The 12,614-nt window shown below is 44.0% G+C and overlaps 1 protein-coding gene across 4 annotated transcripts in view; it reads left to right on the top strand.

Annotated features, from left to right (window-relative positions):
• CRHR2 (corticotropin releasing hormone receptor 2) overlaps window positions 1-12,614 on the top strand; it is a 246,297-nt gene that overhangs the window by 130,253 nt on the left and 103,430 nt on the right. The window lies entirely within an intron of this gene.

The raw sequence follows: 12,614 nt of genomic DNA, 5'->3' as shown, positions 1-12,614 counted from the left end.
TGTAACCCCTTTGTTGGGGGTGGACTGTGTATTTTGTTGGACTCTGTTACCCTGGAAGGGGGCAAACGTAATTGGTGACCCTATCACTATCTACCGAAAGGTGGACTGCCACCACATTGAAGTGATAGCTGGTGAGGGATGCTGGAAACAGGGGAGAGCTGGGACCCAGTGAACTACCAGAATTCAAATAAAGGTACCAAGGGCAGGAGGTGAAATTCTGATGGAGCAGTAACAAAACTCTAATGAAATATGGGAGGAAGAACAAGTGCCCCAAGACTGGAAAGATGGTGGTGTTGTGGAATTGCCGGAAAAGGTATTGTACTGTTATCAATCCCAGGTAAAATATTGGCTACTGTTATGCTGAACAGAATGGACAAGATGGTGGATGAAAAATTACTAGAAGAACAGACTGGGTTCTGTCCAGGTAGATCCTCAAAAAAGCCACTGTCTGAAAAAATCCATCTTAATCAACTTTATTGACTTAAAGAAGGTATTCAATGGTGTCCCCAGAGACACCCTGTGGATATTGCTAGCAGCTAAGAGATGCAAGACAAACTGATCAATATAATACAGAGTTTATATGATGGAAGTTAGATGCATAGTAAGATTGGAAACAAGCCTGGGTGAGGGGTTTGATATTGTGACTGGAGTTGGATAGGGATGCGTGGTGTCACCAATTGCATTAGCAATAGACGGTGATGAAGTTGGTAACAAAAGGCATTGTGGATGGTGTAAAATGGATGTGAACTAACCTCTACCTATTAGGGGTTGGAATGAGACCGTCGGGGAGGGCAGATTATCCCACATCTGCCTGTTGCATGTTTTCTTGCACTGTCAGACACTGGATATTGAACCTAATGGACCACAGGTCTGATCTAGTCTGGCAAAGCAAATGTTCTAATTCTTTCGTTTATTCGTCATTGAAGAGATCACGAGCACTGGGCATCTCACAGGCAGCCCTCAGTACCCAAAGAAGAACTGCACAGATTTAGGTGCTCCAGCTCATGCATTTTCTTTCTCTGAATATATAGCAAAAGGCCTGTTTTATTGTTTCTAACCTTAAGTGGAAGATTCATGTATTTGAATGTTAGGTTTAATTGCCTTTGCTCTTTTATATTGATCTTTATCTTTTTCTCTCATTCTGCCTTTGAGACAGCATGATAAAGTACATGAGAATCAAAGTGCTCAGTGGTACAGACTGTGAATCCCTGACTCCCATTGGTGAGCAGTTCCTCCATTTTCCCTGGAATTACTCATCAAGAGATCACAAATTGGCCCTACAAGTTGGCAAATAATCATGACAGTAAGATGGGTGTAAAATTACATGACCTTTAATGGGACTTTGTTGTTTATACAATTTATTTGTAGTACCTAGTGGCCAAGGTTCTGTTGTGCTGGATGGGCACTGTAAAAACATAACAAATGCCCAAAAGAACTTTCAATGTAAGTGTAAGACAAGAGATAACAGAGGACAGTGAGATAACTGTGGACCTCTCGTTGGAAGGGAAGCTTTTAGAAACCTAATGACTTACTGCAAATTCTGTACATACACAGTGTTTTGCTAATTTTGATACTAATTAAAAGTAGGCCGCTCTTGTGCAAGCTGAGTCCATTTGAAGGCTAGTGGGATTTTCAAGCCACACTTACGGTGCTGTAGTATTTTGAAAGGAAAGAGCATTTCCTGCTATAAAAAGAAGCAGTCCCAAAGGGATGTTGAGTGTGAAAGCAGTGAAGGAAGAGATGACATTGCACATGGATTAGCCAGTTAGCTGGGTTGACCTCTGACAATCCATACATTCTAGTTCAAATCAAGTATTTTTTAAGGGAGCTTTGGTGACCAATTACTTTTCTCTCCTTCTTCTCCCTACTTTTGGCCTTCCCTGACTCTCAGTCCTGCTTAAATTCCTTCCTGCCTCTCTTCCCACCTCCTGCTCTCGCTTGCTTTTTCTCACATCCCTTGCCTGTTATCACTAACTACTCTCACTTCTTGAGCAGCAATGTCCAGATACTAAAGCAGGGCATTTTGGCCATAGGCTGCTGGGTGAAACTTAGGGCACCCGTGAGGCTGTTGTATGTTGCACCAGGATTGAGGAACTGGAGATGGGGCTTCTGTTTTTCGGGGTTTCGTTTTAATAATTTTTGAGTTCTATGTAATGTCCAAAAAATGTGGTTTTTTTCGAGGCTTTCTTCTTCACACCATAATGAGAGAGATTTTTTTCAGGTACTTCCCAAAGTTTTCGTCTAAATGAGATCTACTTGTATTTCTATTATATGTCTAACAATGACTTGGTTTGGTGAGCTGAACAGAAGTGTAGGTTTCTGTAATTACTTTTTTTAACAGGAACAGGTTGTTAGCTCAATCCCAACCCCTTACTAGGAGGGCTAACGGACTTGCATTTGGTCTGTCTGTCATGGGTGACCAACCAGGAATTATGCTTCTGCCAGCATAGCTCTCGGGGTCATGGGGGCACGTATGGGGTGTGTTGATGGAGTTCATCCATACTTCACATCCTTGCTTTGGAATGAGGACCATGCCATAATACATACCCATCTTGCACACTGAGTTCACTGTGTCACTTATAATAAGGTGTGAGCTTCTGATCAGCTTTGGTCTGTGGCCATCACTTTAGCACAAATTCTCAAACTTTTGTGAATCATGGACTGGTATAGATCCAGTACTTTTACCTGTAATGGTGTCATTGGAGGTGTATGAAGACAGTCCATTAGTAACACTCTCTTCACTTTTTTTTATCTTGTTCATGTGTCTTTAGTAAAAGCAACTGGCTTAAAGCATCTGTATTTCCCAACTTCTGGCCAGTTTTGTATACAATGGTATATTCATAGACTCTTAGTGTCACTGGACATCTCTGGATCCTGAGTGATGCCATCTGTGGCATAATTTTCATCTCATTAAACAATGTGAGTAGGGGTTTCATCGGTGCAAATTATAAATCAGTGCCTATATATAATAGAAATATCTTCTGCACCCCAAAGAACAGCTAATCCCTCTCAATCTAGCTATTAATAATTATGACTAGCAGAAGACAGTCTGGGATGCAAATTCAGTTAGCTTTTCTTATCCATTCTCCATCCGGTGAGCTAAAACAGCTCCAATTCCGAAGATGCATCACAAATCAATATCAGTTGTTTGTCAGCCTCATAATGGTCCAGGACTTATGAGGTCTGCAGCAATAATTTAGAATCCTGAAACACTTGTTCGTGAGCTGATTTCCAATACCGTTTAACCCCCTTTTTAAGTAACATATACAGAGGCATTAGAAGTGTTAAGTTTGGCAAAAACTTACTCGGGAAATTCAGCAAGCCTCAGTAAGCCTTCAGCTCTGAACTATTCCTAGGTTCCAGAGCATCCCTAATTGCTTTGACTTTATCTCTCACTTGGTGGTGTCCCTGGGCATCCACTTTACAGCCCAAGGATATCACTTTGTATGCCAGGAAGGAACACTTACTCCGTTTTCGGTGCAGACCTGTTTCCTTTAGCCTGTTTTGCTCTTCTGCTAAATTTTGTAAATGTTCAGATTCTGTGGGACCTGTGATTAATATATCATCCAGATATACTGCCACACGTGGAATTCCCTGAATCAATCCCCCCATGGTTCTTTGGAAAATAGCAGGGGCTGAGGACCTACCAAAAAGTAACTGATTATATTTGAACAGTCTTGGAGAATTTACATGACATACTGCTTGCAGTCTTCTTCCAGGATGATCTGTTGGCAGGCCTGGCTCAGATGTAACTTTGTGAACAATTGCCCTCCTGCTAAAACTGCAAAGAGCAGTTCAGTTTTTGGAATTGGGCGCTGTTTTAATTGAGATCCTATTTACAGTCAACTTATAGTCACCACGTAGTCATATGGAGCCAACTGGCTTCTTCACTGGGACTTTTGGGGCAGCCTATCTAGAAAACTTTACAGGTTCAATAATGCCAGTTGCCTGTAGTCTTTTTAACTCCATTTCAACATTTTGTTTCATGACACGGGGTACAGATCTGGGTTTGAAATAACAAGGCATGACATTTGGGTTTACGTAGACTTTAGCAGCAGTGCCTTTTAAAGTATCCAGTTCATCTTTAAATACTTCTGTATGTGTATTTAAAAGTTTCCAGAACTAGATCGTGTTCTGATTTCAAGTGAAATCAGTGAATCCAGTGAAAGGTCAGCCAGTCACCCTCTTCTGAGCCAGTCAGGGCCAGTGCCCGAGACTCCTAGAAATGGTAGATGCCTTATTTGTCTCTGGTTCCAAACATTCACATTGGTGGCTTGCAGTGTCTTTATGGCTTCTCCAATGTGGTGGTAATTTTGTCCTACATTTCTGCAGCGAAGGTGGCTCACTATCTTTCCACAAGGGCCCATATGGTTCTTGGCTTATAATAGTTACATTATCTCCCATGTACAGCGCAAATCATATGTTTTGTTTCCCTTTACAGACAGCCCAATATGAATGGGACCTATTTCAGGAATATTTGTTTGTTATACTATAGATAGTATAAGCTGCTACTTCATCTTCTTTTTCACTGCTTTTCACCTAAAGTACATGAAAATTACCAAGGCTATGAGGCTGCTTTTTATCATGGTTTTGTGTCTCTGCTTTCCTGGTATTGTTTTGACATACTTCAGATGTGTCCTGTCCACCTGTAGATGTGACGTTTCTCGTTATTTCAGTCCGCAATCCATTGGGTTGCGTTTGCCTCCATGACTATAACACTCTCTGCTAGCTGACTGGATCTGTTTCCCAGGTCGCCTTGCATATTTTTTTCCACCTACCTTCTATTTCTTGTGTGCTATTGCCATCTGCCCTGTGGTTTGTGTTTGTAAATCCTGTAAAATGTTATTTGCTGATTCCATAGCCTGCGCCAATTTCAGAGCTGTTTCAAATGTTAACTGTCATCCAGAGAGTAATCTCCTTTGCCTTTTTGTCATCATTAATGCTACAAACTAATCTGTCTCTTAGCACGTGTGTCAGGGACACACCGTAACTACAGTCTTGAGAGAGCTTCCTCGGTTCTGCCACAAATTCCGTTACTGTTTTCCTGCTGCCCTTGACCGAGAGTTAAACTTCAGTCGTTCTACTGTTTCACTAGGTGTTAGGTTGAAACATTTTTTAACAGATTTCCTAGCTCATCAAGCTTTTGTCTACAGGCTCTTCAGGGATTAACAGGTTTCTCGTTAAACTGTAAGTCTTGGTCCCTACGCTGTTGACTGTGATAGCTTTCTTTTTAGAATCATCTGAAATACCATTAGCAGTGGAAAAAATAAGCTCTTTCACGGTATTCTTCCCAAGTTTGGTGTGGTGGATTAAATCATGGTGAAATAGTCCCAAGGGTTGTAGTCATTTCCCATATGTTTGTAAGGGTTTGTAGGCCTGACTTACAGATGACTTCACAAATCTTTCTCTTTTTTTTTTTCATTTTTGTAAGTTCAGCTCTGTCTCATCGCCATGTGTTGTAGTGTAAAACCATACATACGTCAGCCTTGTTAGGTATTAAGAGTCTTCGTTCAGGCCAGACATACACATATGTCTGCAGTAGCTCTGCAGGCACCCCACTTCCTGCCGTTGCCAACAACAAATACACCTAAAACTAGACAGTTAAATCAGGAGATGTGTGGCTATCTGCCCACTCCCCCCAGTGGCTGTTTTTTTACACGCAAACAAGAAGGAGAATTGACAGCTATCAGCATTTCCTGGGAAGAAGTGAAGACTGCAGCAAGAAACCATCAAAGATGGAGTGTCGTGGTGAAGGCCTTATGTTCCACATGGAATAGAGGCGTATGGCAGTTAGTTTAAACTTTGTATTCTTGTTACTGAATGCCTGGTTTAGGGTGTTTTATTCCCTAAGGCAGATTAAGAGAGAGAGAGAGTGTGTGTGTGTGTGTGTGTGTGTATATGTGTGCATGCCTACACACCCTGTAGCCTAGTGGCTTGAGCACTGGCCTGGGCTGTGGGAGTCGCAGGTTCAGGTCCCTGGTCTGCCTGATTTGGAGTGATCTGGGATAAAATTCTCTGCTCTAAATCAAGAGAGTTGAACCTGAAACACCCATATTCCAGCCCAGTGCCCTAATCACTAGCTTATAGAATCACTGTCACTAGTGGCAGCGTTGCCCCCTGAAGAGCTCAGTTGTGGAGCCCAAACTGTTGTTGTCCACTGCCTGGCTCCTGCTCCCAGCTGGGGCTCTGGTGTCTGGGTGGCCCCACTACTCAGCTCTGGATCCACCCTGGGCTTTCAGCTGCTCTGTCCTTCTACTCTCCAGCCTTCTCCTGGCTTGCAGTGTCCCTATCCTGACCAGCATCTGAGCACCACCACTCCGGGCCCAATATCCGCAGAGGAGTGAAAGGGGGCGCCTGGCATGGGAACACAGAAGATGGAGCCACAGGCGAGGGCCTTCCATTTGGCCTGATGGGTGTCCGCTGTTCCTTCCTGGTCCCAACTAGGGGCTCTGCTGTAAAGGCAGACCCCGTATCTGGCTCTGGCTGGCCCTGGGCTCCTGGTAGTTCTGGCCCTTTCCCTCCTGGCTGCAGAGCGTCATTGGAACTGGCGGGACTGGGGGGCACTCAGGCAGGTCAGCATGGAAATGCTGCCGGCTGGACAGGGAAACACAGTTGCTGGAGCCAGGTACCAGGGCCCATCCCTACTGCAGAGCCCTCAGTGGGGACCTGGATGGAGCAGCTAATGCCTGGCAGGCAAAACGGAAGGTCTTCGTGGACTGGATCTGGCTTACAGGGGACCCCCTCGGTGCCTTAGCCTGCCACAAACTGTCACCCCCGATCTGGAAACAAATATGTCTCCCTGAAACAGTTCGGTAACAATGTTCTGACCAGCTGTAGTTTTGAGGTCCTTCAAAATGGAAGGTGCTGTACAGCTAAGCCTCTGTTTCATTGCTGTTAGAGTACCTTCCCTTACTACTTCATACCCTGCTTTCAAATGGGATCACTTCCGGTTCCTAGAAGAGTTTTCTTTATACTTGTCACAGGAACCGCTCGGGGAAGAAAATTGAAAAAAAATCACGTTTCTTCAACGATCATTTCCCTCATTAAGGGCCTTGTTTACGAGGGTCGTTACTTGCTAGGCCAAGGTTGATTTTCAGCTTTGTTAGCTGAACTTTAACCCATTGACATTAATAAAATAAATTTCTCTCTGAGAGCCGCATGTGACAAATGAAATAACATCTCCTAGGAATAGGTTTGAATCTTTGAAAAATACTTTACCTCCATGCCAGTGTCCTCTTGAGCCATCCTCCAGCAGGCAATGAAACCCTGTAAAATAAACCCTGTGAAATAAACCCTGTGAAATGGTTTTGTGGCTGATCAAGACAAGTGCATTTAAGCCGAGGGTCAAATATCTGAAGTATTTTTGTGCTCATTAGCTGGAAGTTTGTATGTGATTGAGGAGGATTTATGGTTAGGGATACTTCAATCAGGCCTTTGAATGAGTATGTAACTCCTACATCCATCATGTGCTCTTCTCTTTTGGGTACTTATATGGCCCCCCGGCTCTTTTTAATGCGTTCATCCTCACACACCCCTGTGAGGCAGGGCAATGCTATTATCCCCATATTTACAAGTGGGGAACCGAGGCATGGAAAAGGTTAAGTCACTTGCCCAAGGTCATTCTGGTAGATGAGGGAATTGAACTGGGGTCTCATCACACCCCAGGCTAGCACCCTAACTACCGGGCCATCCATCCTCTTAAGGGTTAAAGTTGATCCTACGCGATGATATTAGTTTCCAACCATTAATAAAGTTCTAGGATAAAATCCTAGTTCCATTGAAATCACTGGAAAAACTCCCAGTGATGTCAGTGGGGCTGGGATTTCACCCCCGGTGTCTCTGTGTTTCTACAATTTATTGCTTTTCCCTCAATAGCTATATTGGCTACTGTGGAGATACTGTGGTAATGGGGCCATAAATAGAAGGATGGAGGGGTGAGGTCTCAGGCGTGACTTTCTCTTTGCCTCTCTCTTCTTCAGGGAACGCAGAGATAATCTGCTATAACTTTAACATTTTGCCCCCTGGGTGCACATGCCTGGCAATCCTTGAAGCCAGTGGCAGGCATGTGCAATACTGAAGGGGCTCCCAGCAGCACAGTACAGCAGGTGGTTTTATAGGGTCACTGCAGCTGCGGCAGCGAGCCCTGCTGGAGACTTCAGGCTTCGTCTACATGAGCTGATGGGTGGGAAGTTCAGCTTCCATAAGGAAAGCAAACTCTGATGCACTGTCCATCCTATAAGATACAAACGAACCTCTTCAGCTGTATGTTTAATGGTGCATCTGTGTCCTGCGGCTGAGTTAACATTGCTCCTGGAGTCAGTTTTAACATAGGCAACCAAAAAGTGAGTGGGGCTGGCTGCGAGCGTGGCAGGACTATGGCAGCTGGGAGATGCTATTACTCACCACATCCCTGGTGCAGCCTCTGCTGGCAGAATTCTTACAGACCCCAGGGAAAACTTAAAGCTGCCTTGCCTGGGAGTTCACCGTCCCTGGGGACAAAAGCTCCTCTCTGACTGTCTCCCCCTAGCAGTGCAGGAGGGACATGGCACTTGAGGCCAGACTTTCAACTGAGCTTCTGCTTGGACTTATTGTTCATACCCAGAATGTGCATGCACCTGATCTCTGCAGATGTGGGTGCCTACCATCTGCATTTTAAATATTCCAGCATCTGAACACGAGCAAGTGTAAGAATTTTCACTCATCCAGTGCATTGGGAGAAGTGGGTTTTGCAGCTGAAAAATCTCAGTCGTATATGAACAGGTGATGAGAACCATTCAGTGCTTGCACCTACGAAGTGCGTGTGCAATGTTGTGTATTCACCCACAGAGCCCGGGAGTGGAAATTCAAACCATTTAAGTGCTTCCCTAAAGACTTAAAGAATATTGTCTATTGCGATATGTTCAGGACACAGTTGTCCAAGCATCGCATAATTATTAAATCCAAAGCTTTCTGGACATTGGAATGTAACACTACTTTATTTCTTAGAAATAACCCACAAGAAACCAAAAACAAACAAAACAGACTGCTCCCTAAGGCAAAGGGACCTACCTTGCCATAGGCTGGCTCTTTGAAGACTGACTGACTGGAGCCCCAGATCACAGGCTTCCCTACAACGCCCCTAGCATGCAAGCAGGACCTGGAAACCCCTTAACTTAAAGTGATAGCTTGTAATTTTTAACACAATTTTCAATACACCCCAAATTCCTTTGGTCCAAAAATAAGCATGGAAAATTTCATCCCCAAAAGTGATTGTTTTCAGTACCTGTGTGTGAAAACAGAGGGTAATGGAATACTGTTATGTATCTTCTCAACCAGTGCCTGCTATAGTGATGGCTCATTCCCTCAGGTGTTCCCAGCTGGTGTCAGGTGCAGATACAGAAGGATAAAATTAACTTCCATTGACTTGTATAGTAAGGCCACTTCATACAATATATGCGTGCTGGAATGGAGAATAATGTGAATACTTAGGTTGAGAGCTGAGTTCAGAGCTATAAAATCATCCTGCCTCATTGGCTTAATGCGCTGGCAATGTTTCATACCCATTGTATCCAACCCTGTTGCTATGGGAGGAAGCAGTGAATCAGCACAAGTAGGTAGCCAAGTTTCAGCTGCATACAACACTGTGTGAAATTGAATGGTCTTCTACAGATGTAGCACATGCCATAAGCAAGGAGGTGATCCATTGTTTGTCACTTCACACCCAGATTTGTGGCAAGTTTGTGTCTAGGTGTCATTTATTCCAGCTCTGTTGAACCCCATGAAAGTTGTCAGTAATGCAAACTAGCCATCAGCATCAACACAAGATTTCAGTAGCCATCCGGGAGATTCCCCCCACCCCTGCATCACCTCTCAAATGATCATAAATGTGTTGTAACAAATACATGTGGATTCTAAGCCACATGTATTGCCCTTTGTGAACTATCCTATTGTTAACTTAGGTACTGGTAGGTTTAAAGAGACTCTTGGCATAAACTTCCATTATTTAAAAATACTAAAAAAGACCCAACCTATTCTGTCCTAGCAACTGCTTCAGTGATTTTTTTAAAGGCATTTTAAGCAGCATGTAAGCATTTGGGCTCTTGGTTTGCTCCTTATTCCCACCATCCATGCTGCACAGCTGTGTAACAGCTGGGCTGACCTGGCGCCATATGATGAAGACAAAAGGACAAAAGGAAGGATGGGGGTAAAGAGGAGAAAGGTGAGATGAGGAGAAGATGATGCAGTTGCTTAGCTTTGTCCTGTGTGCATTTTAATGAATTGTCTATTCTTTATTTTATGCTTATCTAATTGTCAGTGTCTCTCTCATAGGCTATAGCCTGCAACAGACAAAGGGGGGAAATGTTGTCGTTACACAACACTTTTGTGTGGGGTGGGGAGGTGGATGAATTTATATACAATAAAATGGTTTGTACTTCAAAGCCATGTAGTTTCCTCTCAAGGTGCCACAGGATTATCTGGCGTATTCCCCAAAGCTAGAATAGACATGTGCTGTTTTGCACAGCCCTTAAGGCTATATTTCAAATGAACGTGAAATTGAATTTAGGAACTCATTTCTCGGCAAGGACTTCAAACATTTAATTTATTGGTACCCCTTCGGGAGTGGGGAGGAGGTGTGTGTGAGAGAGAGTTACTTTCACAGCACAGAATGGTGTCCGGTCCAGTGATGTGCTGAGCAGGAGCTCTGTAGTTCCGGTAGGTGACACAATGCTTTTAAAATAAGGAGACCGGACGAACTGGCAAGTCATTCAGTGGAGGTCTGACAGGGACTAGGTGATATTATTATCTGCTTTCAGAGAAGTCAGTGAGGAGAAAGCAATTATATCAGAGGGGGGAACGAAAAAAACAGAGTGACTGGAGTCTGTATTGTGTTAACTCTCATTAACCAAATGGCGGCCTTTGAGACATCCAGAATGTTTGGGCAAAAAAGCAGAAGCAGCTTGGGCTTCATTCTGAGCCCGCTCAGGCCAGTTTTGTGCCAGCGTAACTCCACGGACTGCCATGCAGTTACTCCTCCTTTGCACCCATGTTCCCAAGTGGAGATTCAGACTCTTGCTGTGGGCGGTTTGTTTTCTAAAGGACGGCTGGCTGGGCCCGAACAACGCTCAATTAAAGCTGAAATCAATTCAGACAAAGTTCATGTGTTGTTTTCCCAGCCTCACTGAAATGTTGTTTTGTCCCCACTTGTGGCATCTCATGCAGCTGACTGCGAGAATTTTAATAACCAATGGGAAAGCCAGCTGGCCTGAATTCAGCCTGCGTGACTGATTTGTTAGGAAGGCCACAAAGCTTGATCCAAATCCTGACTCGTTGAGTCGTTTGCTTTATATGCTACTGTATAGGAAGGCAGCACGTAGGAAGAGTCAGTGGCTCCAAAGGAGTTAGGCCTTGTCTACACTACATATGTTTTGCTGGTGTAGCTATGTCAGCAGAGCTCCATAGTGTAGACAGGGCATATGCCAACGCAAGGAGGCTTTCCTGCCAGTGTTGGACCACTACCTCCCTGAATGACGTTAGTTATGCTGACGGAAGCACTCTTCTGTCGGAGTAGTTGTGTCTATGCTGGGAGTTTTGTCATCATAACTATGTGAGCTAGAAGGTGTGGTTTTTTCACACTCCTGACTGACAGCTATGCCATCAAAACTTTGCAGAGTAGACCTAACCTTACTCCCAGTTTACACCAGTGTAAGGGAGAGGGGAACAAGACCCTAGTATGTATAGTAACAACTTTGTAAACTACATGACACACTCCAAGTTGTGGCATTAGGCACCCAAACTTTCACTAACATTTTTGCACAATTCATTTAACCTCCTTTTCATAAGGCTGTGAGAGATATGGCAATTTCCTGCAGTATCCGTGGGAAACCTTACTGAATTGAGTTTAAGTATGTTCTGGGTCCGTTGTATTTAATGAACGGTCTGTGTATTCTAATGGGTGGGATTGTATGTAAATTCTGTGGGGGGAGATGTGTTGTGAACCCTGGGAAGTGTTCTGAACTTCAAAGGACTGTACTGAGAACAATGTACCAGATGTGACTGGACTCTTGGGAGAAACAGTATCAAGCTGTTTGCTTCTGGAGTCTCTAGGGAGAGGTGAATGCAAATCCCTTACCTCCTGGCTATGCAAAAACCAACCTTTTGAAGCTATGATCTGAGGATGGGACCGCTGTCTGATGATCATCTGTTCCCAGAGTCTCAATATCAAAGGTCCAACTGCATAAAAGACAAACTAACCTATTCATGGGGGTGATAGTTCGGAGCTCAGGCTGTTAAGAACTTGTAACCACAGATAAACTCTGTGGTGGGGTTTGAAGGAATGACTCCTATCAGAGCCCATGTTGGAGTTGTAAACAGGGTAAGCTAGTTAGCATGCATGGAAGTTTTATTGTTTTTAATGTTTTCTCTGTAATGCTTTCACCTTTAGTATAAATGTGCTTGCTTAGGAAGAGCTGTGTGGTAACTTGTAACTGCTGGCAATTGCAGCTGTTCATAGCCTTTGGAGAGAGAGCAAAGCACAGACGCTGGCCTGTTTACGCTGTCTGATTTACTGGGAATATCGCCGTGAAGGCAGTGAACTGTGCAGACTGGAAAAGTCCCAGTCAGGAAGGAGAGAGACA

The sequence above is a fragment of the Lepidochelys kempii genome, chromosome 2 (genome assembly GCF_965140285.1).
Source record: "Lepidochelys kempii isolate rLepKem1 chromosome 2, rLepKem1.hap1, whole genome shotgun sequence".
NCBI classification, from domain to species: Eukaryota; Metazoa; Chordata; order Testudines; family Cheloniidae; genus Lepidochelys; species Lepidochelys kempii.
Note: the sequence above shows the minus strand (reverse complement) of the source record. Positions and strands in the feature narration are given on the sequence as shown.